This window comes from Saccopteryx leptura, chromosome 1 (assembly GCF_036850995.1).
Source record: "Saccopteryx leptura isolate mSacLep1 chromosome 1, mSacLep1_pri_phased_curated, whole genome shotgun sequence".
Classification (NCBI taxonomy): Eukaryota; Metazoa; Chordata; class Mammalia; order Chiroptera; family Emballonuridae; genus Saccopteryx; species Saccopteryx leptura.
In genome coordinates, this window is record NC_089503.1 from 54981621 (window position 1) to 55009303 (window position 27683).

Below are 27683 nucleotides of genomic sequence, written 5' to 3' on the forward strand. Positions count from 1 at the left end.
ATGGATTCAATAACCCTGAACAACATAATGGATGAGGTTACCTGCCCCATCTGCCTGGAGGTCCTGACAGAAACCCTGAGCCTGGACTGTGGGCTTAGCTTCTGTCAAGCCTTCATCACGGCAAACCACAAGGAGTTCACTGTTGGCAAAGAAGGAGAGAGCAGCTGCCCTGTGTGCTGAATTACATACCAGATTGAAAACCTGTGGCCTAACCAGCATGTGGCCAACATAGTAGAGGAGTTTATGGAGATCAAGTTGAGCCCAGAGGAGAAGCAAAAGAGAGATCCCTGTATGCACCATGGAGAGAAATTTCTGCTCTTCTGTAAGGACAATGGGAAGTAAATTTGCTGGCTTTGTGAGTGGTCTCAACAGCAACATGTTCACCACAAATTCCTCATGGAGGAGGTTGCCCAGGAGTACAAGGTAACAGACCAGGATGGGGGAAAGACAGGGCAGAAAATGGAACTTGTTGGGGAATCTCCACTTTGCATATGACATCAGGTATCTTGACACCATATCCCTGAGGCCTGTGATCACTTTTCTTCCCATGCTCACCTTCAAGGCCTGAATGACATTTCTGTGCATTTCATTCAATTATAAAATGATGAGAAGACTCTAAAGCAGAAGTAGGTATTTTTATGCCTTGTGCTAATAGGTGTAGGTTTGGTGTCCAAGCAAGTGGTCATTTCTTTTTTGGACAGGAAGGGTAACTGGGCAGCTGGGTGGATCGAGACCTAATTTATTTCCTTACAACAGGATCATGTTTCTTTTTTTTCTTTTTTTTTTTGACCAGAGTAACAGGCTTTATTAAAAGGAAGAAAGGAACCCTGCTGGTTACTTCTCCAGGGAGAAAGGCACTGGTTACAGACTAGGGGCGAATTTTATAGTGTTTTGGGAGAGCCTGAGGGGACACTGAGTCAAAAGTTCTAGTATGTTCCCTTTTATGGTTTTATGATTTCAGCTTTCTGGAATGCTCCTTCTTAGGTGGTTGATCAGCTTTCTGAAACTGATCTGCCTCAGGGGCGATTATCCAGGAAGTAATGGTGAGGTCAGGCAGCCAGGTGGGAAAGAAAAGTGTAGTTGGAGTTCCACATATCTATTGTTTCTCAACTCTTTGGTATGATAAAAAAGGAAAAGAGGTGGGGGGAAGGAGAGGGTATGGGCTTCAGGAAGGATGTTTGTCTCGGACAGGCCACCTTCTGAAGCTACTACTTGCTGTTATCCCTATAGGGAGCCTCCTTTGTGAATTTCTCCCTGGGGCTGTTGGGGTAGGGGTTGTAAAAGCATTTAATTGTAGGTAATCCTGGAGATTTCTCTCATTGGAGCCTGCAGGAACTTCTGGTCCAACAGGGGTTTGAGACAGGTACAGATCGCCAGCTAATCAACCTACAATTAAATGTCCAAGTAGAATCAGGGAGTAAGCCCGGGAGGGGCTGCCATTGCCCATTGATTCCCTGGTTGTAAGTTTGGACGGCAAAGAGGTATCGTCCAGGCAGTTAGTACTGTGTCCTGGGTTTCAGCACCAAATGTTGGAATCCATGGGAGTCCGAAAAGACCAGAATAACAGGCTTTATTGAAAGGAAAGAAGGAACCCTGCCTGGCACTTCTCCAGGGAGAAGGGCTGATCATGTTTTTTCATGTAAGACACAAACAATCAGTCTTCTGTTGACGTGGAGTGATCACCTCTATATTCTGAATTTTAAAGAACACATTAACCACATCAGATTTCCTTCAAGACTCAGATTTGTATAAATCCTGGTGTGATTCCTCTGTCATAGGAGAAGCTCCAGGCAGGTCTGGACAGGCTGAGGGCAGACCAGCAGAAAGATGAGATATTAAGATTTGAAATCAGAGAGGAGAGAACTTTCTGGAAGGCAGGAGAAGACTCTTTCTGAAAGAGTCTGGGCAGGACCATGGGTTTTATTTTTTTAATTTTTATTTATTTATTCATTTTAGAGGAGAGAGAGAGAGAGAGAGAGAGAGAGAGAGAGAGAAAGGGGAGAGAAGCAGGAAGCATCAACTCCCATATGTGCCTTCACCAGGCAAGCCCAGGGTTTTGCACCAGTGACCTCAGCATTCCAGGTCGACGCTTTATCCACTGTGCCACCGCAGGTCAGGCACCATGGGTTTTAGTCACATGAAACTCCCTTCAACCTTGTTCCCTGACAGTCCCTATGTCCCAAGTTATTAATTAGTCATTCTTTATTCTCTCCCTCATAGGATTGAGGCTGAAAATTAACATATCACAAATTAACACAGATATTTGCAGCTTAGATATTCTCATCAAGAGACTCTGGTGAGAATGGCTAGTGAATTCTGTGTTCATTTCTCTCATTATTTTGAGCCTTTAACTCTTTCAAGGGAAGCCTGTTGCCAATGGCTCATGGATATGTCCCTGGCTTTCAATGTTAGAAAGAGCGTGTGTATAAGAGGGGGATCAGGTGTAATAAAGTGAAGTGTGACTGTAAAGGCATCTGTGTGAGAGCTGAGCAATATCCAAGTATCTCTTTTTGGTTAATGGTTGGCCACAATATTGCAGACTTGAGGTCATTATTTTGGAATGTGATGAAGAAAAAATAATAGGAAAAGTCAGCTCTCCAAGAACTGCTCTTCTGTTGTATCTCCCTTCACTGGGAGATCTTCCAAATCAAATACTTGTTTTTCTGTCTCTCAATTTCTTCCAGCCTGAGTTCCTCACACTCTTTCTCATTCTTGAAGAATCAAGTACAACAGCAAAGACAATTTGTCAGGATTGTTTTAAAAAGCAGAGAGGTATCCTGAACAGTGAGGAGCAGAAAGAGCTGCAAAATCTGGAAAGAAGGAGGGAGATAGTCTCTGTTACCTGGAAAAAGATGAGCAAGAGCTGGTCCAGCAGAGCCTGTTGATGAGAGATCTCATCTCAGATATGGAGCATCAGTTGCAGGGTGAACAGTGAGATCCTGCAGGTAGTACTTGGGAAGAAACTCCAGCATCTGAACTTGAGAAAAATGGAGACTAAGTTTTGTTTTGTTTTGCTGTGTGGTTGTGGTGTTTCTGGTTGTGACTTCAAGGTTCCTTTGTTCTTGCGGAAATCCTTTGCATTTATGTTATCGATTATTGAAATAATTGAATGCAGAAATTACAAGGAATTTTATTGTTTTTATAAAGTATGTATTTCAGTCTAAAATTTGTTGAGCGATGATCCGTTGTGTCCAATTATATGTATAGGCTCCTGTATCTGTGATTTAGACTAGAACATTTTATACACCTCTTTATGAACAAAGAATTTGTTTATTTTTTTCTTAAAGAATGAGTTTAAATTTTTTTTCTTTCTGTTATTTTTTCTAAATAAATAATTGTGAAAGATTGGCATTATTTTTAAATTATTTAATAGATTCACCAGTGAAACCACTTTATTCTGGGTCTTTCTTTTTGAAAAGTTTTAAAATATTGTTTTGCCTATATTAGGTTTACTTAGTTGTTTTCTTTTTGTACATTGTGTGAGTCAGTTTTTGATAAAGCATATCTTTTTAGAAACTTTTCCACTCTAAATGGTCAGGTTTGTACTAAATTTAGTCTATATAATCCCTTAGAATCTTTCATTTCTACAGCATTCACAGCAGTGTCCTCCATTTTATTTCTTATTTATGTTGTGTGTGTGTGTGTGTGTGTGTGTGTGTGTGTGTGTGTGTATTTGGTTAATTTAGTTATGTTTATTAAGTTTATTGATGTTTTTTAGAAATAAATTTTATTATTTTATTGTTTTATCTGTTTTTAATCTTCTCATATCACTAACTTCAACTCTCAATTATATAGTTTCTTTTGAGTATTTGTATATGCACATGTGTACATCAGTATGTGCCATTGTGTGTATTGTTTTTAATTTGTTGTTATTTTTCTAGTTTCTTAAAGGGGCATATAGATGAATCTTTTTTTTTCTAAAGTGATAAGCTGGGAGGCAGAGAGAAAGACTCCTGCATGTGTCAGACAAGGATCCACCAGGCATGCCCACTAGGGGGTGATGCTCTGCCAATCTGGGTTGTTGTTCTGCTGCAACTGAGGCCATTCTAGTGCCTGAGGTGGAGGTCATGAAACCTGCTCAGTGTCCAGGTCAACTTTCCTTTCATGGAGCCTTGGCTGCTGGAGGGGTAGAGAGAGATAGAGAGAAAGGAGAAGGGGGAGGGTTGAGAAGTAGAAGGGTGCTTCTCCTGTGTGCCCTGGCCGGAAATAGAACCTGCAATTTCTACACGCCTGGTTGACTCTCTTTCAACCTTGGTTCCTTTGAGCCAATTGACCAGGCCTCTTGATGACATTCTTATTCAAAATATTATTTTTTTCCCTTTCTCTAAATTCCTTTTAACATTTCTTGTAATACTGGTTTCCTGCTGATAAACTCTTTCAGCTTTTCCTTATCTGGGAAGCTCTTTACATCTCCTTCAATTCTAAATGATAGGATTGCTAGGTAGACTAATCTAGGTTTTAGGATCTAGATTTTTATTACTTTGAATATGTCATGAAAATCTCTTCTGGACTACAACATTTCCATTGCTAAATCAGCTAGTAATATTGTGGGAGCTCCTTTATAGGTAACTAACTTCTTTTCTCTTATTGCTTTTTTTATACTTTCTTTTTGCACATATAGATTCCATGGGTGGCCTAGCTCTTTGTATCATGAAAGAAGTTATTCTGGGTTAAAAGACACCAAATAATTGGTACAAACCCATTCAAACAAATACATCTCTGATGATAAAGCAGTTGAGATGACTAAAAACTGTTAACAATGTGGACTAAACTGGCCTGGTAGAGATTGAAATGCAGGTAGATATGGTTGAGTCTAGAACAGTGACTGAGTGGATATTGGTACCATGGACAAAGTGGGTAAGAGAGGAGACAGTTTCATTGGTGAAGAGTAAGGTACAGATAAGACATTCTCAGTTACTTGTTCCTATGACTAATTTTTTAGGGAATTTATTAATTTGCATTTAGAGATAAAATTGAGTAAAAATAATGATTTGGAAATCAATTGCATGGGTGTGTGTTATAATTTTAGGGAATGCATGAGGTCATATAGATTTTGTATACAATGAGGAGAGACTTGAGAAACACCTACTTTAGTACATATTCTTACTTGGACCCTCAGGAGAAAGAATATACACTTTTTGAGAAAGGTTAAGATTATTTGCTCATCTTTGACACTCCCTTGCCTGGCATAATTCACTTTCAGTAATGGTTTATTACTTTATACTTATGTTAAATGAATGAACATACCATGAGTCGTTCAAATCATCTCATGAGGAGCTTTATGTACTTAGGGATAAAAGTTATGGGCCTTATGCTTTCCTCATGAGTATGTTTCATTTCTAGGTACCAAAAGCCTTATGCTGTTCTTCCACGAGGGTCAACGTTGTTTCTACATTTTAGGAAACCTGATAACTTCACAGGAGTCTCCTGGAAATATTGACCTGGGTTTTTCCTTTACCTTTTTGACTCTTACATTGGGAACCTCTCTATTTCCACAACATCAGGAGTTTGTGGGAGTGTGATGAAGATTTGTAAGTGAGAAGGACATATCTTCTTGACGCAACTTTTCTGTTTTCTCCCTAGGATGTGAATGGCATCATGGAAAGTTATGTGTGAGAGACTAGAGATGGTCCCATTGTGCTGTGAAAAGAGATTTAAAGGTATTAAAGTTATCAGGTGACTAATTAGAATGAAGAATTATTCAAGGCAGGAAAATATGAGTGCAATTCTATTTTAATTTAATTTCATGGCCCTGGCTTGTTGGCTCAGTGATAGAGTGTTTGCCTGGTAGTGGAAATCTAGGGTTTGATTTCTGGTCAGGGCATGCAGTAGAGGTGACCATTTGCTTTTCCACTCTTACCTCTCTACCTTCTCTCCCTCTCTCCATTCCACTCTCATAGAATGGCTCCAATAGTTCAAGCAAGTTGGCTCTGGGCGCTGATGATGGCACCGTGCTCTCACCTCATGCTCTAAAATAGGTCAGTTGCAGAGCATAGAGCAGTGGCCCCAGATGGGCAGAGCACTGCTGTTAGGGAAGTTTAATGGGTGGATCTAGTTTGGGGTGCATATTTCTCTGCTTTCCGGTCTCTCAATTAATAATAAAAAATTCAATTCATATATCATTTGTTCAGTGTTCTATAACATTTGAGAATGGACCAAGATCTCCAGTAGGGAATTTACATGAGGGGAAGTTGCAGAGTTTGGGTCAGTAGCAGATAGGGATAAAGTGTTTCAGTACCAGATCCATGTGGCTTCATAAGTTTTAGTCACCTAGCATACCTGTGTTGAACTCAAGTTTCCATATTTTATAGCTGCTTGATCTACTGTGTATAGGTTGTATCTACTCTACATGCTAATAACTCACATTTGGATACTACTCTTTTATATTTAAATTTCTTCCCTAGAAAAATACGAAATGGATCTTTCTATATAGTTCACTTTATTTTCCAAAAGCAAACTTGAATATCAAGGACTAATTTGGCCCTGGTGCAAACTACTGGGCAATCTTGTTCATATATTTTGAAGCCAAATGGAAGGTAATTTTTTTTGTATCTAAATTTTCATAACTACTTGACTACATCAATATTTTCTAAACACATGAAATTTAGAGTACTAATAGTATAGAGTTCATAAAGTCACCTTTTTCAAGTGTTATATATTTACCTACGACTTCATATCTCAAATGTTGTTCTGGGGGCTTTTATACTGGGCAATAAAATTTAAATGTCTTGGTACTCTTTACAAAGCATTCCCACACCTGATATATCTCAATCAGGAACGATGGTCTATAATCTTACCCTCTTGTCTTATGCCTAGGCTCTAAAGCCATACTCTGACTTTTCTTTGAATAAATTTGTTTTAAAGTACCAAATTTTGCATATAATTTTATAAGATTTTTAGGAGGGAGAGAGGGAGAGGTTAGTTTCATATTATAAGAAATAAACTGTGCTTCTGATAGGTCAGTGACTTCTCAAGTTTACCCAGGAGACAACTGGGAGAGTAGAGATGAGCACATTTCCTCTGGCTCCAATATCAGGAGTCTACTCTCTCCTTTCTCTGGGTCTCCATGGAAGGGGCATAAGTGCTCAAGGAAGCTAATAGAAAGAAATCAGTGGTTTTGAAGAGACTAAAATTCAGAGATATTGGCATCTATTTTTGTCATTTCTAGGAGTAAGACCTTCATTCTAAAGAAGCCAAATCTCTGCTGGTAACAAAGGAGATGGTTCCAAGTTCCTGACTTGAGATAGGATGCTGCAAGTGCTTAAAGGTTATGAATGCCAGACAAGTAGGTGATTGAGAGATTCCTGTGTTGGTGGGGGTTGAAGAGGGAGAAGGGTTCAGTTTTTAGGTTTATTGAATAGAAGAGACAAAGGAGAATGGATATTATGTGCTGAAGATATGGTCATATATAATGTGTAGTGGTTAGCTGTCGTTCACCTCTCATTCTTCAAAGGAGAGTGGATATTATGTGCTGAAGATATGGTCATATATAATGTGTTGTGGTTAGCTGTCTTGTTCACCTTTCATTCTTGTGTATACTGCTTCACACAAACCCCAGACATTCCCCTGATGTAGAGAGAAAATAGATTTTAGTGCTGACTCCTTTGCTTATATTTAATATTATGGATTTTATCTTTTCAGGGCTGAGAGATGTGTGCTGCTTCTGAGGTAAGCAGAAATCACAGCATTATAAAGCTACTCTGTCCTCATAGTCTTTCAGAAGTTAACATTTGACCAAGTCTTATACCTTGAGACCATTGTTTTTCCTTTTAACACACATATGTGTATACATATTATATATCTGCAATGTTATACTTGTCACCAAGAACCACTCAGTTGTATCCAGTTACCACTCATTTTATTCTCAAGATCTCTCTAATAATGTCATAAATAAAGGTACAACATATTTCACACCCAACTCTGTAATTTTTCTAGTTTATGTCACCCAGATCTTCACAAAGATATATCCAAACTAACGTCTACAAATCAGAGACTAGTGAGATGTCTCTTATATTTGGTATATTTTCATCATAAGAAAGGTGATTATGATAAATTTGGTATACTGTGATAACTATTAATTATATTATAAAAACATTACTGGTGGGTAGATCTGTAAGAAAAATGTGCCTGCATCTTAAATATATACGGTGGAAAATGTCCTGAATTAAACATGATGTATTTTGTTAGACTTAACATTAATATTTTTCAACATATTTACTCTAGATTTTAACCTAAATATGGCTACTGGGATATAGGATTACTGAATCTGTTTGAATATAATCCTTTTGTGGATTCTGCCTCCTCTATCTCTTAATCATAACCGTCTCCCTGAATGTTCCTCCCTATTGTGTTGGGGTTTTACTACAATGCTGGCACTGGTTTATATTTGAAGGTGACAAACTATGGGTTTTCCATCTATAAATTTACATTTCTTTTCTTAGTAAATTTATTTATATTTCAATTCTATGGAATGTACTGGCCCCATGACACTGAGTTCTCAAGTTCTTAAACCTCTTACTCCCTCAGACACTTATTTGAAGTTCCTCCAGCATTGGGTGCACTAAATGCACTAAACTTATCAACTGCATTGTCACCAACTTTGCCTTGCTGTGTCCCCTATTCTTTTCTTCATTACAACATCATTATTCAACAATAGAGTGTAGAATTTGCCTTGTGTTATATTTTCCCCAATATCTTCTTATCATTAGTAGGGACTCCTTAGTTCACCATGCTGAATAATCCCCAGGTAAATGACTAATGCATCATAAAAAGGCCAGTATGGAGGTGACCTCTGCCAAGTTTTTACAATGTAATTTCCTCTGCCAATGAGAAGAATAAAAAAAGTTTTTCAACAACTTTTGTATATTATTCAAGACCTTGCATAGAAGTCATTCAGTACAGAATAGTCCTCAGAGGTGTGTTGATTTACCAGTGATGGTCCTCATTCATCAATTAGTGAAGGAGAAAATAGTATAAATAATATGTACTAAGAGTGGAAGTTTTATGTCCACAGTGTCTGAGCTAAAGTCTAGTTTCTTCAAATAAATGCTGTGCATCCTTGAATAAGATAACTTAATGCTGATTTCATTTTATTTTATTAAAATAATCCTTGTTTAACAATTATACCATAGTTAGAATCATTGCAAAAAGAAAAAAATTATTAAATATAGAACATGTGAATGTCTCAACTTAATAAATATTTTCATTACTAATTACCAAAAATATAAGTTGTGTCAGTAGCTCATAAAACAAGTAGGTACCTTGAGGACAGTAGGGTACAAGTACCCTGAGGACACTAGGGTACTTTTACTGAAGTCTCATGTTTCAAATCCCAGATACCTCTTTGCTGTTCTCAAAACTACTCCACTCTGCAGGTGATAGAGAAACCTGTGTGTGTGTGTGTGTGTGTGTGTGTATGATAGTAAATTTTTTTATAAAGCTGATGTTACTACACTTTGGCCCTAATTAAGTACACTAAAGTCTATCAGGTTCAGTTTCTCATTTATAAAAAATAATACATAAAATTTACCTGATGTATTATTGTGAAAATTAAAAATGATGTTTTAATAACTTCTGTCATTAGTAACAAATATATTGTCTATTCATTTTTTCTTTACTTCTCACTGTCACTGAAATAAGTGATTTTAATAATACATACCAGTTCACTTTCAACATTTTTGTTCTTGCTTAGGCTTACGAAATAAAATAATATTGAGAAAAAACTTATAACTTTCTTTCAATTTTATCTAATTGAAATTTAAATGTTTCTGTAGAACTACCTAGTCTAATTTTTTTAATTTTGCTGCAGTAAGTATATTTCACTGAAGCTGAATTTCAGTTTGGTTTGCCTTACTTTAAAAAGCTGTTATGCTTGATCCGTGGTGGCTCAGTGCATCAGTGGATAAGGCATTGATCTGGAACTCTTGACATCACTGGTTCGAAACCCTGTGCTTGCCTGATCAAGGCACATATGGGAGTTGATTCTTCTTGTTCCTCCCTCACTTCTCTCTCTCTCTCTCCCATATGCTTTCTCTCTCTCACTCTGTAAAATGAATAAAGTTTTAAAAAATAAAAATAAATAAATAAATGCTGTTATTAACACTAATATTGTAAGTATAAGTAGAAGAATTGCTGGACTCATTTTAACAAAACTATAATTGTTTGTGCCCAGGTCAGTCTTACTTTTTCAAGGAGGTGAAGATGTTCAAGAACAAAGAGAAAACTGAGTTTTTCTCCTCCAATAAGGTAACAGGAGCATTATTTCTGCAATGTATGTTTCCACCAATTCAAAACTTTATGGGATCACCATGTTTTCTGGCATTCTTATTCCCAACTCTTTTCTCAAACAAGTAGGCATTTAAATAAATAAATGAATGAGTGAATAAATAAATAAATAATTGTAATTAATTAATAAATGGTTTATTCAATTAATTATTGGCTGTTCTCATTTTTGCTTGTTCATAGGAATAGCCAGGCACAGATTCCCAGCTCACACCACCGAACTGGATTATAAACTAATTTATGAACAATCAGCATGAAAATCCAAATCTGGACTACAAGAGCAGCTCCCAAAAACCAAGGAGCAAAGAACCCACAACAAACCTGATAGGGAGTGCCAGAATCTCCCCTGCTTACAGAAAGGGGGGGGGTAAGGCTGAGAGCCCAGAATGAATCTCATTCCAAGAAACAGAGCAGTAAATACTGCTTACAGCCACTTTCCTGGTGACCAGGAAACAAGGTATGTTGAAAAGGCCAGCTTGTCTTCCAAAAAGAAAGGAGAGAGAGAAAGACAGATGGTGAGGGGCAGAGGAATGTAAGGGACAACCTGAAAAGCTGACTCATTCATTGCTGAGGCTACCATAGCTGGGGGAGGTGCTGATCCTTCCACAAAACAAAAGTCAAAGTGCTTTTAGGTCACAGATCTCCAGACATCTCTCCAGCTCCAATCAGTGCAACAAGACACACCTGAAAACAAGAAGTGGGGAGGAGGGGCAGTAACTCAGGTCTCCATGGAGATCTGAGACACACCACCCCATACTGAAGCTGAGAAAGCAACTTGACCCCAGAGATATTAACAGGCAGAAGAAGACTTCAGAGTCTTAGGTTACACCCACCCCATTCCTGGATACAGTTTCAAATAAAACCCCTGCTGAGATCAGCAAACAAGACAATCATCAAATTAAAAAACAAACAAACAAATCAAGACTTCAAAGCAGCCCAAATCTGAATGTGGATTATGAATAATAGCTGATGCCAACCCAAGAAGACCTAGAAATAACACAATTGAAAACTGGAGGCAGACAACTCCAAGCCTAGACTCAATCAGCTCTACAAACAAAACATCAAAACACACAGGTATAATGAGAAGATAGAGAAGTGCAATCTAAATGAAACCACAAGAGAAACATCCCGGAAAAGAACTGAGTGATATGGAAATAACCAAACTTCCAGATGCAAAGTTCAAAATAATGATTATAAGGATGCTTAGGGATCTTGAACAACAATGGATTGTCATTATGAACACCTAAATAAAGAAATAGCAAGTATAAAAAAGGATATTGAAATAGTAAAAAAAATGAGTCGGAGATGACAAATAAAATATCAGAAATGACGACAACAATGGAAGGAATTAAAAACAGGATGGATAGAGCTAAGGATCGAATCAGCGAGTTGCAGGACAACTGGAATGAAGGCATGAGTGCAGAGAAGAAAAAAGATAAGAGACTCAAAAAGTCTGAGGAAACTTTTAGAGAGCTCTGTGACAACATAAAGAGAAATAACATCCGCATCATAGGGGTTCCTGAAGAAGAAGAGAAAGAACAAGGGATAGAGACTTTGTTCAATCATATCATAGCTGAAAACTTCCCTAAATTAATGCAAGAGAAACTCTCAGAAGTTCAAGAAGCACATAGAACTCTATTAAAGAGAAACCCAAAGAAACCTACACCAAGACACATCATAATTAAAATATCAAAGCTAAGTGATAAAGAGAAAATATTAAAAGCTGCTAGAGAAAAAAAGGTTATCACCTACAAAGGAGCTGCCATAAGGATTACATCAGACTTCTCACCAAAAGTACTTGAGGCCAGAAGGGAATGGCAAGAAATATTCAAAGTAATGCAGAACAAGAACCTACAACTAAGACTACTTTATCCAGCAAGGCTATCATTCAAAATTGAAAGAGAAATAAAAAGCTTCCCAGACAAAAAAATCTTAAGGAATTGAAAACAACCAAACCAATGCTGCAAGAAATGTTAAGGGGCCTGTTGTAAACAGATCAAAGTGGGAAAGAATATAACAAAAGAAGAATACAGTTTTAAAGAGTAAAATGGCAATAAAAAACTACATATCAATAATAACCTTAAATGTAAATGGATAAAATGATCCAATCAAAAGACATAGGGTAGCTGCATGGATAAGAAAACAGGACCTGTACATATGCTGTCTACAAGAGGCACACCTTAAAACAAAAGATACACATAGACTGAAGTTAAAAGGATGGAAAAAAACATTTTATGCAAATGGAAATGAAAAAAAGCTGGGGTAGCAATACTTATATCAGACAAAATAAACTTTAAAACAAAGACTATAGTAAAAGATAAAGAAGGCCACTACATAATGATAAAGGGAGCAATCCAACAGAAAGATAAAATGATTATAAATATCTATGCACCTAATATAGGAGCACCTAAATATATAAAGCAGACTTTGATGGATATAAAGGGTAAGATCAAAAGCAATACTATAATAGTATGGAATTTTAATAACCCACTAACATCACTAGATAGATCCTCAAGAAAGAAAATTAACAAAAAAACAGCAGACTTAAAAAAAAACCAACAAAAAGAAAAACAGCAGACTTAAAGGACACACTAGATCAACTAGATTTAATAGATATCTTCAGAACCTTTCACCCTAAAGCAGCAGAATATACATTCTTTTCAAGTGCTTATGGTACATTCTCTAGGATAGACCACATGTTAGGGCACTAAAGTAGTCGCAACAAATTTAAGAAGATTGAAATCATATCAAGCACTTTCTCTGATCACAATGGCATGAAACTAGAAATCAACCAAAATAAAAAAGCTCAAGCATTTTCAAACACATGGAATATAAATAGCAGGTTGTTAAATAACAAATGGATTAAGAATGAGATCAAAGAAGAATTTAAAAATTCCTAGAATCGAATGATAATGAGCATACAACAACTCAAAATTTATGGGACACAGCAAAAGCAGTACTGAGAGGGAAGTACATAGCACTACAAGCACACTTTAAGAAGCTAGAAAAAGGTCAAATAAACAACTTAATCATGCATCTAAAAGAACTAGAAAAAGAACAGCAAGTAAAGCCTAAATGTAGTAGAAGAAAGAAAATAATAAAGATCAGAGCAGAAATAAATGACATAGAGGCTAAAGAAACAATACAGAGGATTAATGAAACTAGGAGCTGGTTATTTGAAAATGTAAACAAGATTGATGAACCTTTAACTAGACTCACCAAGAAAAAAAGAGAGAGGACTCAAATAAAATCAGAAATGAGAGTGGAGAAATGACAACTTACAACAGAAATACAAAAATATTGTAAGAAAATACTATGAAAAACTGTATGCCAAAAAACTAGACAACCTAGATGAAATGGACAAATTCTTTGAAACTACAATCTTCCAAAAATCAATCTGGAAAAATCAGAAAACCTAAACAGACCAATTACACCAAATGAGATCAAAAACAGTTAACAAAAAACTCCCAACAAAGAAAAGTCCTGGGCTAGATGACTTCACAAGTGAATTTTACCAAATTTTCAAAGAAGAAACAACTCCTATCCTTCTCAAGCTATTTCAAAAAATTCAAGAGGAAGGAAGAATTAAGTGAGCATAATTCTGATTTGAAAACCAGGCAAAGACAACACACACAAAAAATTATAGGCCAATATAACTGATGAATATAGATGCTAAATTCTTCAACAAAATATTAGCAAACCAGATCCAACAATACATGGAAAAAATCATACACCATGATCAAGTGGGATTTATTTTGGGGAGGCAAGGCTGGTACTATATTTGCAAATCAATCAATGTGATTCATCACATAAACAAAAAGAAAGAGAAAAACCACATGATAAGTTTAATAGATGCAGAAAAATCATTTGATAAAATCCTGCATCCATTCATGATCAAAACTCTCAACAAACTGAGAATACAGGGAACATACCTCAAAATGATAAAAGCCAATTATGACATACAATGAAGTAAAGACAGCCTCTTCAATAAATAGTCTTGGGAACATTGGACAGTTACCAGCAAAAAAATGAAACTAGACCACCAACTTATAGCATTCACAGAAGTGAACTCAAAATGGATAAAGACTTAAATGTAAGTCATGAAACCATAAGCATCTTAGAAGAAAACATAGGCAGTAAGCTCTGCGACATCTCTCAGAGCAATATATTTGCTGATTTATCTCCATGGGCAAGTGAAATAAAGGACAGGAAAAACAAATGGGACTATACCAAACTAAAAAGCTTTTGCACAGCCAAAGACAATAAGAACAGAATAAAAAGACAAACTACACAATGGGAGAACATATTTGACAGTACGTCTGATAAGGGGTTAATAACCAAAATTTAGAAAGAAGTTGTAGATCTCAACACCAGAAACACAAACAAACCAAACAAAAAATGGGCAAAGAAAATGAATAGACACTTCTCCAAAGAGGACATACAGATAGCCAATAGGCATATGAAAAAATGCTCAACATCACTAATCATTAGAGAAATGCAAATTAAAACCACAATGAGATATCACCTCACACCAGTCAGAATGGTGCTCCTCAACAAAACAATACAGAATAAGTGCTGGTGAGGATGTGGAGAAAAGGGACCCTCCCGCACTGCTGTTGTGAATGCAGACTGGTGCAGCCTCTGTGGAAAACAGTATGTAGATTTCTCAAAAAATTGAAAATTGAACTGCCTTTTTACCCAGCTATCCCACTTTTAGGAATATACCCCAAGAACACCATAGAACTATTCCAGAAGAATTGCACCCCCAAGTTTATGGCAGCATTGTTCACAATAGTGAAGATCTAAAAACATCCCAAGTGTCCGTCAGAGGATTAGTGGATTACAAAGCTTTGGTACATATATACTATGGAATACTACTCAGCCATAAGAAATGATGACATCGGATCATTTACAATAACATGGATGGACCTTGATAACATTATAAGTAGTGAATTAAGTAAATCAGAAAAAAGTAAGAAGTATATGAACCCAGACATAGATGGGACATAAAAATGAGACTCAGCGACATGGACAAGAATGTGATGGTAACAGGGGGTGGAGTGGGGGTGGGGTGGGGAGAGGGCGAAGAAGGAGAGAGAGGGGGTGGGGGGAGGGGAGGGGCACAAAGAAAACCAGATAGAAGGTGATGGAAGACAATTTGACTTTGGGTGAGTGGTATGCACCATAATCAAATGTCAAAATAATCTGGAGATGTTCTCTCTGAACATATGTACCCTGATTTATCAATGTCACTGCATTAAAATTAATAAAAATACAATAAAAAAAAGAATAGCCAAATTTATCAGTTTGGATGATCTTTGATGAAACAAAAATCCGTGGTTGACTTTTCTTTGTGTGTGTGTTGTGTGTGTGTGTGTGTGGGGGGGGAGGAAATTGGTCTTAATTTTTAATTTGATCACTGCATTGCATTTACCAGATTGCTATGATGACTGAAGGTACAACTTATTAGCAATACTCTTAAAATATTGACAATGAATTCTAGGTCTCATGTCTTTTCAGTTACTGGAATGCCAGTCCCCCAATTAATTATGAATTATATGATTTTAAGAAAAAAAAAACCACCTTAATTTTTATGTACAATATTTTTTAGGTCCTTGACATCACTGTCAAAACTACTCAGTCCTTGCTTTTGATAAACACAGACAAACATATACTCACACCACACATGCTCTAAGCTAAGACATACTTATGTTTTTTATTGTTTACTTCTTATTGACCTTACTCTTTCCAGTGAGAAGATAGATTATGCCATCCTCAACAGTTGGATAAGTCTGTACTCTCATCACCCCCTCTCTCCACCCTCTCCGTGGAAAGAAGGAAAGTTGATTTTTCAGGAAACATTCACACAAACCTTGGTGGGATCTTATGTCCAGACTCTGAATACAGACAGATCTTTGCACATGAGTAATTAGAATGATTCACTAGACAGATTTAATTGTTTTAAAGATCGATGTATTTTATGCCCTGTTTTTAAGTGTTTGTCCCATTTTTTTTATTCTCATAGTTGAGAAAGGAGAATAGGTGATTTATTGTCTGGTGGTTAATGCAAAAGTAAATAGTAGAGTGGTTGTTGGCATAGTCTGTTTTTGATCAATTTATCTTCTTGACAATAAGGGTAGAGTGGAGGGCTTAATGTGCGAAGTGTTTTTATGTGGAGTACACAGGAACAGGCTAGGGCAGGGGTCCCCAAACTACGGCCCGCGGGCCACATGTGGCCCCCTGAGGGCATCTATCCGGCCCCCACCGCACTTCCGGAAGGGGCACCTCTTTCATTGGTGCTCCTGGAGTACTGCACCCCAAAGTGCAGTGTCGCTCACGTACAGTACTACTCCGGTGACGCAGGACGCACATGCCATGGCTCCAGAAGCGCATCATATCACTTGTTACGGCTAGCAGTGATAAATATGGAACCAGACATTGACCATCTCATTAGCCAAAAGCAGGCCCATAGTTCCCATTGAAATACTGGTCAGTTTGTTGATTTAAATTTACTTGTTCTTTATTTTAAATATTGTATTTGCTCCCGCTTTGTTTTTTTACTTTAAAATAAGATATGTGCAGTGTGCACAGGGATTTGTTCATAGTTTTTTTTTTATAGTCCGGCCCTCCAACGGTCTGAGGGACAGTGAACTGGCACCCTGTGTAAAAAGTTTGGGGACCCCTGGGCTAGGGTGTGTGCCTTACACAAATCTCATATTCAAGATCTACTCTTACCTTCACTTTGAATCACTGAAACAAGCCCACATCCAGAGCCACAGAGAGCAAAATGTTTCCTTCAGACTTTGTATGAGATATTTGTATAAGATCCAGGGTTCCAGAATGTGAACAAAGAGATCTTTTTGGCAATAAGAAGTGTAAAAGCTGGCTCTTTATCAGGTCCTGCACTTTAACCTACAAGAAATCCCTTTTTATCAAAATTCAAACCACTACATAGCATATACATTGCTGAGTAGGCTGAGGTAAGGCAGCTATAGCTTTAAAGTCTTGGACCAGTCCAGTATTTAAAAATAGTAGCTACAAAGAAAACCTAACGTCTTTGAGCTTGTCTGTGAAGAAAGTATGAAAAAAAGTGGCCCTGGCTGGTTGGCTCAGCGGTAGAGTGTCGTCCTGGCATGCAGGAGTTTCAGGTTCGATTCCCGGCCAGGGCACACAGGAGAAGCGCCCATCTGCTTCTCCACCCCTCCCCCTCTCCTCCCTCTCTGTCTCTCTCTTCCCCTCCCACAGCCGAGGCTCCATTGGAGCAAAGATGGCCCGGGCGCTGGGGATGGCTCTGTGGCCTCTGCCTCAGGCGCTAGAATGGCTCTGGATGCAACAGAGCGATGCCCCAGAGGGGCAGAACATTGCCCCCTGGTGGGCATGCCAGTGGATTCCAGTCGGGTGCCTGCGGGAATCTGTCTGTCTCCCATTTCCAGCTTTGAAAAAATGAAAAAAAAAAAAAAAAAGAAAGAAAGTATGAAAAAATTAACCTGAAAAATATTGGAGAAAGTCAGAGGCTCAAGAGAAATTTAGATATTAGGATGAAGGGTACTAGTGTACTGAGGACATCTTTTGAAATATCAGATTTTAGGTGGAGGGACACCAGTGAGGAAATAAGAGCTTTTCAGGGTAAAAGGAAGCATTAGCCAACTTGAAACCTGAATGAATCATGATCCTACTCTCATCACCTAAAGTGCATCCCCAGAGCTAACCACCTTGCTGTGGTCCACATTTCAGCATATTATGTTGTAAAACACAGGGCATAATACATGCTCCTTAGGGCTCTGTGTTCTCTTTAGCCTCTAGATCTATCTACTGTTGAACAGGAATTTAATGAAAGAGCAATTAGTGCACTTTGATTTTTAATTGTTTCCAGACTGAAAAAACACAGGGCACAGAAAGCAATGTGGCTAGTATGGTGGTGTAGATAAAGAAGAGGCATTGAGATAAGTATATGAGTACATCTCAGGAACAAAGGAGATTAGGAAGAGAATTGTTGGTTAAAATTTGTCAGCAGAGTTTATATAAACACTAATAATACTAGAATGTGAATATAACCACATGATTATCATCAGCATGTTCAATGCAATTAAAATTATATCCATAGAGATATAACTTCATGTCTTTCCATTAAAAATTACTCATCATAACAATATGTTGTAATTAATCAGAGACAGTAAGACACAACATAGGGAAGGTACCTTCTTGCCTCATCAATCTTATTGATGTTGGGTGCAATGCTGGGTGAAGGAAGTTACTCAATGAGAGTATTGTATTATGATTAAGATGATTAAGGAAAAAACAACAGATTTCAGAATGTAATTTGTGAAAAATTTACATGACTATTATAGAAATAGAAAAACATCATGAGTTTAATTGTTGTTAGAAATTACTTCATTTATACCTTTAACACTAAAACTTTCAAGTTAGCTTAGCCAATTATGCCTGTATGAATTCCAGTTCCTGCCTCATACACATATGTGAATCAGGAAGAGTTTATAAGACCAGATTAGCTTACTTTTCTGTAAGTTACAAACAAAATACCAAAATATTGGTTCTATAATCTGAATATATTGCTATTCAGTGGCAGTTCATGTCTCATATGAGTTATCGTGTGAAAAACGCCAAGCTGTGCAGTCTTGTCAGTCAGGGACCCCTGTCTGGAGCTTCCGCCATCTTATAGCTGCACCTTCTGAAAAACAGGGCATAAATGCAATAATAGGAAATAGAAGTGCTTTAATTATATTTTTTAAAAATGAAACTTATTTTATTGTTAATCTATTTATATTATAGTACTCTGTTATGCATCACTTTCCCCTTTGTTTCCACTTCCTCTTAAATTTTTTTCAGTTTTGCTTTTGATTGGTGGTACTTAGAGTATCAAATGAGAAAGGTAGACAGTTATGGAGGTTGAGTGTTACTCACAAAAAGACTATCACTGAAGAGCACTATCCGTTATTCTCTTCCTGCCTCCTACTTGCTGGTAACATGTCACTGACAGCCTCTACCATTATGTTTGGAAGGATTCATCATCTGGCCTCCTTAAGTTAGGAATAAAAATTAGTAATTAACTGGTAGATCCTTATGATTCAATGGTGGTTTGGAAAAATTTTCTCAATAGGCTCACAATGAAAAACCATTTTAAAATTTATTTTGTCTTTTATTTATTGAGAAAGAGAGACAGAGAGAGAGAAGGAGGATGAAAGGAACAGTAACACTGAGCTGCTGCTGTATGTGCCGTGATCAGGAAATTAAATCGGACACCTCTGTCCTGGGACACGTTCAAACCAACTGGCCAGGTTTTCAATTTTTTATTTTTAGAGACAGAGAGAGGAAGGGAGGGAGAAAGGAGATTAAAGGGAAGCACCCATTTGTTGTTCCACTCAGTCATGCATTCGTTTGTTGCTTCCCATGCGTGCACAACCAGGGACTGTACCTGCAACATCATTGATTCAGGATGACACTCCTAACCAACTAACTGAGATAACTAACCAGGCAGTGGAGAACCATTTCTAAATTTTCATTTTAATTTTCACAGTGACAGCTGCTACCCACTCACCATGTCAGTGCAAATGAACAGAGCCCTATCACTGATTATCATCCCCATCATACTCTGCATTACAAAGGGCAGGAACCCAGTCTTTCTGAATCATGATTTTATCCCTAGTGAGTATTTTAGGGCCTGAATACAAATAAGCTTAACTAATAGTTATAGGCTTAAATTGAAATTCTGAGAATTCAGGCCAGCAGTAGAATGTATCATTGGAATTTATGTTCTTATTCAAATATCTTGCTAAAATAATCTGCAAAAAAGATAAAACCATAGCAGTTGAGTGCTGAGCTGGTGTAGGTCCTAGAACATACTAAAGCATTAACTTTGCCAAAAGTACTACATGGTGTCTTCACATTTTTATTGTTAAACTTCTGTTCTGCTTCCTTTGATTCATTTCTACACCTATGATCTATTTTTGTATTTTTCTTTTTTTCTTTTTTTATTTTTTTCATTTTTCTGAAGCTGGAAACAGGGAGAGACAGTCAGACAGACTCCTGCATGCGCCCGACCGGGATCCACCCGGCACGCCCACCATGGGGCGACGCTCTGCCCACCAGGGGGCGATGCTCTGCCCATCCTGGGCGTCGCCATGTTGCGACCAGAGCCACTCTAGCGCCTGAGGCAGAGGCCACAGAGCCATCCCCAGCGCCCAGGCCATCTTTGCTCCAATGGAGCTTGGCTGCGGGAGGGGAAGAGAGAGACAGAGAGGAAAGCACGGCGGAGGGTTGGAGAAGCAAATGGGTGCTTCTCCTGTGTGCCCTGGCCGGAATAGAACCGGGGTCCTCCGCACGCTAGGCCGACGCTCTACTGCTGAGCCAACCGGCCAGGGCTATTTTTGTATTTTTCTGAAGTGAGAAGTGGGGAGGCAGAGAGACAGACTCCTGCATACACCCTCAACTTCTAATTCTGAAGTTTTGACCTTCTAGTTTGCCAAAAGTGAGCTGGAATACTTTTTTCCTTTTGTAGCCAGAAAAACCCTTCTACCTTCTCTTCAGAAGCCTGTGAGACAAAGCCCAATTTTTCCTCTTCGTAAGCCAAACTCCTGCTGAGGGCCAGCAGAAATGAGATCTTTATCTAGATTCACATGGACAGAATGAAATCTTAGGGGCTCTGGCAGGGATAAGACCTTCCGGAGGGTGTTTCTTTTTCTCTTTTGTTAAATTGTTTACATTTTTTACAAGAGTTTATTCTTAAATGTACAACAAGCTTCAAGACAACAGTTCATTATGACAAGAAATCAAGATGATAAAACAGAAATTGAGTTAAAGACCACTAATTGCCCCAGTTTCAAGGAGAAGCTTATACCTTTTGGAGATTTATTAATCTCAAGTGTGTCCTTGGGACCTTTCTGAAAGGCTTCAATTTTAATTTCTCGAGTTTCTTCTGCTTCTCTTTCTGCTTCTGTTCAAATGCCTTTTCTTCCTCATCCACTTACTTGATTTACTTCTGTTTCCCATGGAATTGGTGTTCTTTTACAGAGTGGCAGGGAAGGCATTCCACATGACTCATGTATACGGGGAGTGAGGCTTTCGTGGTAAGATTTATTTGGGGTTAAAATGAAAGACTGTCCCAGGCTCCTAGTGTCTCACCTCTGTTCAACAACAATAGAATATGTCTAATATATTCTCTATCAGGTCCAATAAAAGATTAGTGTCCAGATATTTTGTGTCATGGTTCAATCCAGTTTGTCCCTATCCTCATCTAGCCAGGGAAAAGTGAATGGTTAAAAAAGAAATTTAGAATATGCTATGGACTGTTTTAATAAAACATTAGAATTGAAGATAAGATATACTTTTTATATAGTGAGGAAATGAATATTAATCTGCACTATCAGATGTAAATGATTGAGAAAGTGTCAGTTACATTTTACACTTTCTCTGCTGCTCGTTCTAGTGACGTATTTTATATTTACAAATAGATGAGATTTTGGGGGGTCGTGTGTAGGAGGCATATAGAGTGAGTAGAGGGAGGCCAGAAAACATTTGCTTGAAGTGTTAGTTTGCTTGTTCCTATAGAAAAAAATAAAATACACATCCTGAGGTTTGTAATGCTGAATTTTTTATTTTTGATTCCCCAGAACCTAGAATAGTATATGATAAATAGAAAATTTTACCCCTCTTTTTAAGGTCTCTAGAATAAATAAAGGTATAATGTACAAAGTGGGCCCTTTCAAGAATGTATATTAAAGTAATGGTAGACCTCTCTTTAAAATATATTTCACCTCTAGATCCTTGAAACATCTTTCTAAATATCTTTGCAGGAGTCCTCTGAAATGAATAGTCTGGGTATTTTTTTTTTTAATTTTTAAAATTTATTTATTTTAGTGAGCGAGAGAGAGGACAGACAGAAAGGGAAAAGGATAAGAAGCATCAACTCGAAGTTGCAGCATTTTAGTTGTCCATTGATTGCTTTGAGCCTTGACTGGGAGTCTCTAGCTGAGCAAGTGACCCCCTTGCTCAAGTTAGTGACATTGGGCTCAAACCAGCAACCTTGATGTTATGTCTATGATCCTATGCTCCACTTGTTGAGCTTTCACTCAAGCCAGTGACCTCGAAGTTTTGAACCTGGGCCATCAATATCCCAGGCCATGTTCTATCTACTGTGCTAACCCCTAGTTCGGTGGTCTGGGTCTTATCTCTACAGTGTATTCGCATTTACTTATTCTGACCATCTATTTACTCCTATCTTATCAAAGGGTGTGAAGAAAAAAGTGATTAAAACATTGTAAGGTAAGAGAGCTGAGAGCTTGGCACTTCTTCGAGGGTTGCCAGACACAATAAGAAATGTGTGGTTAGCCCTGGCCGGTTGGCTCAGCGGTAGAGCGTCGGCCTAGCGTGCGGAGGACCCGGGTTCGATTCCCGGCCAGGGCACACAGGAGAAGCGCCCATTTGCTTCTCCACCCCTCTGCTGCACTTTGCTCTCTGTCTCTCTCTTCCCCTCCCGCAGCCAAGGCTCCATTGGAGCAAGGATGGCCCGGACGCTGGGGATGGCTCTGTGGCCTCTGCCTCAGGCGCTAGAGTGGCTCTGGTCACAACATGGCAATGCCCAGGATGGGCAGAGCCTGGCCCCTGGTGGGCGTGCCGGGTGGATCCCAGTAGGGCGCATGCGGGAGTCTGTCTGACTGTCTCTCCCTGTTTCCAGCTTCAAAAAAATGAAAAAAATAAAATAAAATAAATAAATAAATAAATAAAAAATGTGTGGTTAAATTTGAATTTTAGACAAACAACACATCATTTTTTAGCAGTAGACAACCTTAAATATGGCAAAGGTCATGCTTCTACTAAGGCATATTTGCTATTTGTCCAAAATTAAATTTTAATTAGCCAATTTAATTTTCTATATCTGGAAACCATACATTTGACCTATGTTGTCTCTCTTCTACCCAAGATGTGATTAATGCCATAAGAATGTAGGTTTGTGAGACCAGGCAAATCTTTTATTGTATGATGACAGAATTATACCCAAAAGAGTAATCTTGAATCAATCAATATTAAAAAGGGACTTAGAAATTTAGAGTATTACATTGTTTCAAATTAATGATGACAGGCAGACATGGTAGGAAATATAGTTGGTTGGAAGTCACAGAGTTTGGGTCAATAGAGGCACTAGAAAGAAGAGTTTACAGTATCAGAACTATATGACATCAGTCATTGTGGAAAACCTTTAGTTTCTGCCTCAGCTCTGGTTTGTATACTTCATAGGTGCCTGCCATGTCACAGGTGAGATCTTGTCTTCTTTACCAGCCAGTATCCCAGATTTTCTACAAGGACAGTTCTGCAAGGTCTTTCTACGTGATATTCTTTGGATTGCAGTAAGTAAATAAATAAATAAGTAGATTCAACTCTCAGAAATATTGGCTTTAAACTTGAGGTCAATAAACAATTTGTTTTTGTAAACACACTATCGCATATAAAAAATTTGATGTCTTGGTCTAACATTGCTTACCCACTTGGCAGCATCTGGTACCTGAAATTCAGACAAGTGTTAATCTGGATGTCATAACATTTCTTTTCCCAAATTTATGTAATTTTTCTCCAGAGAATGTTACCTTATATGTTATTCTAGGCATTCGTACTGGGATAACAGGCTTAGAAGACCCTTTGGACTTTTAATACAGGATTCTCACACTTGATGACCTAAAACTCTCAGTAACCAGGTTCTAGAGTGTCTCCAATGACCATCTATCTTTGAACCTACAACTCTTCCTCTTCCTGGAGGAACCTCTGATGGCAATTAGTACTCCTTGTATGAAATCCTTTTTATGGATGCTCAAACAACTTTAATAAACCATTATTTTATTAACTATTATATTATTTTTAAAAGGTTGACAGTATGGTGTTATTTCTTTTTTTTTTCACTTTCAAAGAGGAACATGAGCTTCATGAGAAGTGCTTCCCAAGGTCATACAGAGAATAAATGGAAAGCTAGCCATGAATACATTTTTTTCTAGTTGCTGTGTCAGTGCTTCCATCTATCATTCCATCAGCCTTTACAGCGAAGAGGGTTGAGTGAGGAGGCATCATCAATGGAAGGAAAGGTCAGGGACATAGTATTCTTAGAGGGAAAAAAGTTAGGAGCATGGTTGAGGAAAATCTAGACCTTGAAGAAGCCAAAAATTGTTACCAAGAAACTGAAGAGTGCATTTGAGTTCAGCTCTAAGTGGGATACTGGAAGGGTTGAAAGGTGAGGAAAGTCAGGGGAAGGTGTGTGTGTTTGTGTTGGTGTGGAATTCCTGTAACTTCAGAACAAATAGGAAGTGGGTATTATTTCTATAAGAGACAGTCCTGACAAGAAGAGATAGATACCTTGTACTGAAGATATGAACATATCTAAGGTTGAATGGCCAAGTGTCCCCTCATTCACCTATTGATAGTGTCACAGGACACCCCTCTTTTGTCCTAACTCACAGGAAAAGACAAGTATCAGTGTTTTCTCCTTTACTAACAGAATCATTGAAACATTTCTCATTTCAGAGTGGACAGAAGTCCAAAGCGCCTGTGGTAAGAAGGTACAGATTCTTCAAATCACCATGTTCTTACCTCTTTTCAGAAGGTATAGTTTATATTTGGACCCATGATCTTAGCTTCATGTGTTTCTTCTAAAAATACATACATGCAACAGTTCCATTTACTTTATTGTGGTAATATTGATTAATAAAATTATATTGTTTTTAGATGTACTATTCTATAGTACATTATCTGTATACAGTATTTTGTGTTCACCATCCCAAGTCAAGTTTTCTTTTATTACGATTTATCCTCACTTTCTTTCCCCTACTCTCTTTACCCTAAGTTCTTGAATGATCTACTCATCACTGACCCAGTAACTCATGTTCCTTCACGTCAATTCTCAATATGTCTCCTCACAGTGTCACAAGACACACATGATTATGTAATGCATGTGATTGTAAATTTTCGGACTTGATATTGAATCCATTCAATGTTTTTTTGAATATTGTTGCTTCTGCAAAACAGACACAAGTGATATTTGGGCACCATTTTATATTTCGAAATGTATATTCATGTAATTTTTCTTCATTTGATATCTTGTGCTGCCAAAGTTTTTCCTCAAGGCAATATTACTTGCAAGCTGATTTGTGAAAGTTTGCCTGGATCCTGAGGGTATATGATAAACAAGTGACCTCAATAAAAAAATAAAGGTCTGGATGTGTTTTTAATCCAAATGCAAATTATTCAAATGTTTGCTTCATATTTGGACCTAAAAATGGCTACTGTCTTGTAGGGTTACAGAATAAATCTGAGTACAATGCCTTTGGGGACTATTGCACCTCTGATCCAAAATCTTGAGTCTTTGCATGGCTGTTCTTCCACATAGTGTTGGGATATTCTTAGACTATGAAGCAGGCACTGTTTCATTTTTAATATCACAAACGATGGGTCACTCATCTGCAAATTCCCTAAATACCTCTTTTTTAGACTGCTTATCTATACTTCAACCCTTGGACCTGTCCAGGTCCTAGGACTCTGTGCCCACCGAGTTCCTGAACCTTCTCCTGCCCTCACCCCCTTCTGTGTAGTGCAGGGCCCCTTGTCCTGGGGCTGATCTCCTGCACCTGAGCTTACTGCTCCATTCCGACCTGCTGTCTCCTTCTTTAGTGCTTTTACTCATTCTTGGGATTTGCACAGTTTTTGATTTGATTTAGAAGAAATACTTTGTTACCTATTAACATTTACCTGTAACCTCAGGAAAAGGCATCTAATCCCTCCCAAAGACAGAGCAGTGTCAGTGTAATATTTCTGCCGCCCCATTTCTCTATATTTTCCTTTATCATTTATCTGAATTATGGTATTGCCTCGTTCTCAGTTCCATCTAGGCATTGAAAATGCCACAACCACTGTTAAAGGCACATCCAGTTTTTAGATCACAAGTTTTTCCTAAAAGTGTGCATCTTACATATGGGAAATTTGGGAGTGGCTAAACCTGCCTGCCACCAACCGTGATCCTAGGCCAATCCATAGTCACCCACCCTCCACCACCAGACGAAGCACGTTTGAGTGTATATCTGTTTGTTGCCCAACAGATAGCAGGTTCATCAGAGACTGAGGGAAAAAAAACAAAGGTAATACCGTATATGTATTTGGAATATAAATTTAACATTCAGAGTTCTTGAGTTCAAATCCTGTCTCTTTTATTAGATATTTAATGATGAACATATTTTTGTTTCTTTTTATAAAACACGACTGCACCTAATTCTTATGATCATGGTGTACAACTGTCACTTAATGTAAAGCACCTATTTAAACATCCTGCCCAATATAATAAGTGTATACTCTCATGATCTCTGAGAAGTATAAACTATGTCAGTGTCCTGTGCAACAGGTTGTTTGCTCTCAAAAAAATAGGAAATGATTCTACTGATGTCTTAACTGTCAAGTTATCAGTCTATGCTGTCAAGACCATTCCATTCCAGCCTGTGTTATAGAACTTTTTACACCCAGGTTGGGACTGAGTGTTTTAAAGCTCTTTATTGGGGATCTGTCATAATCACATAAATGTATGGTTCCCAAATCTCTCCTGCAGGGATTCATATTTTGGGACTGCTTTTTCATTATGGACAGTCTTTTGTGCTCAGGCCTTTTTTTTTTTGTGGTGAAACATCTGAATATAACACCCTATATACCATACATTTCACTTTTCTTTTATTTACTTTTAAAATGAATTTCAAATTTGATAAGAAATAGACTTACTCAGGATAGTAAAGGGACAAACTTTTTTTTTTTTTTTTTTTTTTTTTTTTTTACAGGGACAGAGAGAGAGAGTCAGAGAAAGGGATTGACAGGAACAGACAGACAGGAATGGAGAGAGATGAGAAGCATCAATCATCAGTTTTTCATTGCAAGACCTTAGTAGTTCATTGATTGCTTTCTCATATGTGCCTTGACTGCGGGCCTTCAGCAGATCGAGTAACCCCTTGCAGGAGCCAGCGACCTTAAGTCCAAGCTGGTGAGCTTTAGCTCAAACCAGATGAGCCCGCACTAAAGCTGGCGACTTCAGGGTCTCGAACCTGAGTACTTCGCATCCCAGTCCAACGCTCTATCTGCCTGGTCAGGTGACAAACTTTTCTTAGAGAAACCTACAATATAAATTAGAGTTGAGTGCACAGAGCCCACATTAAGATCTAGAAGGGTAATTAATTGTCTTAATAGAATGTTAAGGGCCTGAGAAAGGTATACACATGCACATTTATACTTCTGTATACACATACCCACATCATTATGAATATACAATTAAATGTATAATTATATAGAGGGTGTCTTTATCAAAGTTGAATTTCAAAAATATCAGAAAAGAAAGAATTACTATCAGGAATTTGAAAGTATTTATAAATTTA

General features: G+C 37.8%; 2 pseudogenes; both read left to right on the plus strand.

Moving 5' to 3' along the window:
• Window positions 1-2935, plus strand: LOC136388015 (tripartite motif-containing protein 5-like; annotated as a pseudogene).
• A 1909-nt stretch (window positions 2936-4844) lies between these two features.
• Window positions 4845-25836, plus strand: LOC136388016 (E3 ubiquitin-protein ligase TRIM22-like; annotated as a pseudogene).
• The last annotated feature ends 1847 nt before the right edge of the window (window positions 25837-27683 follow it).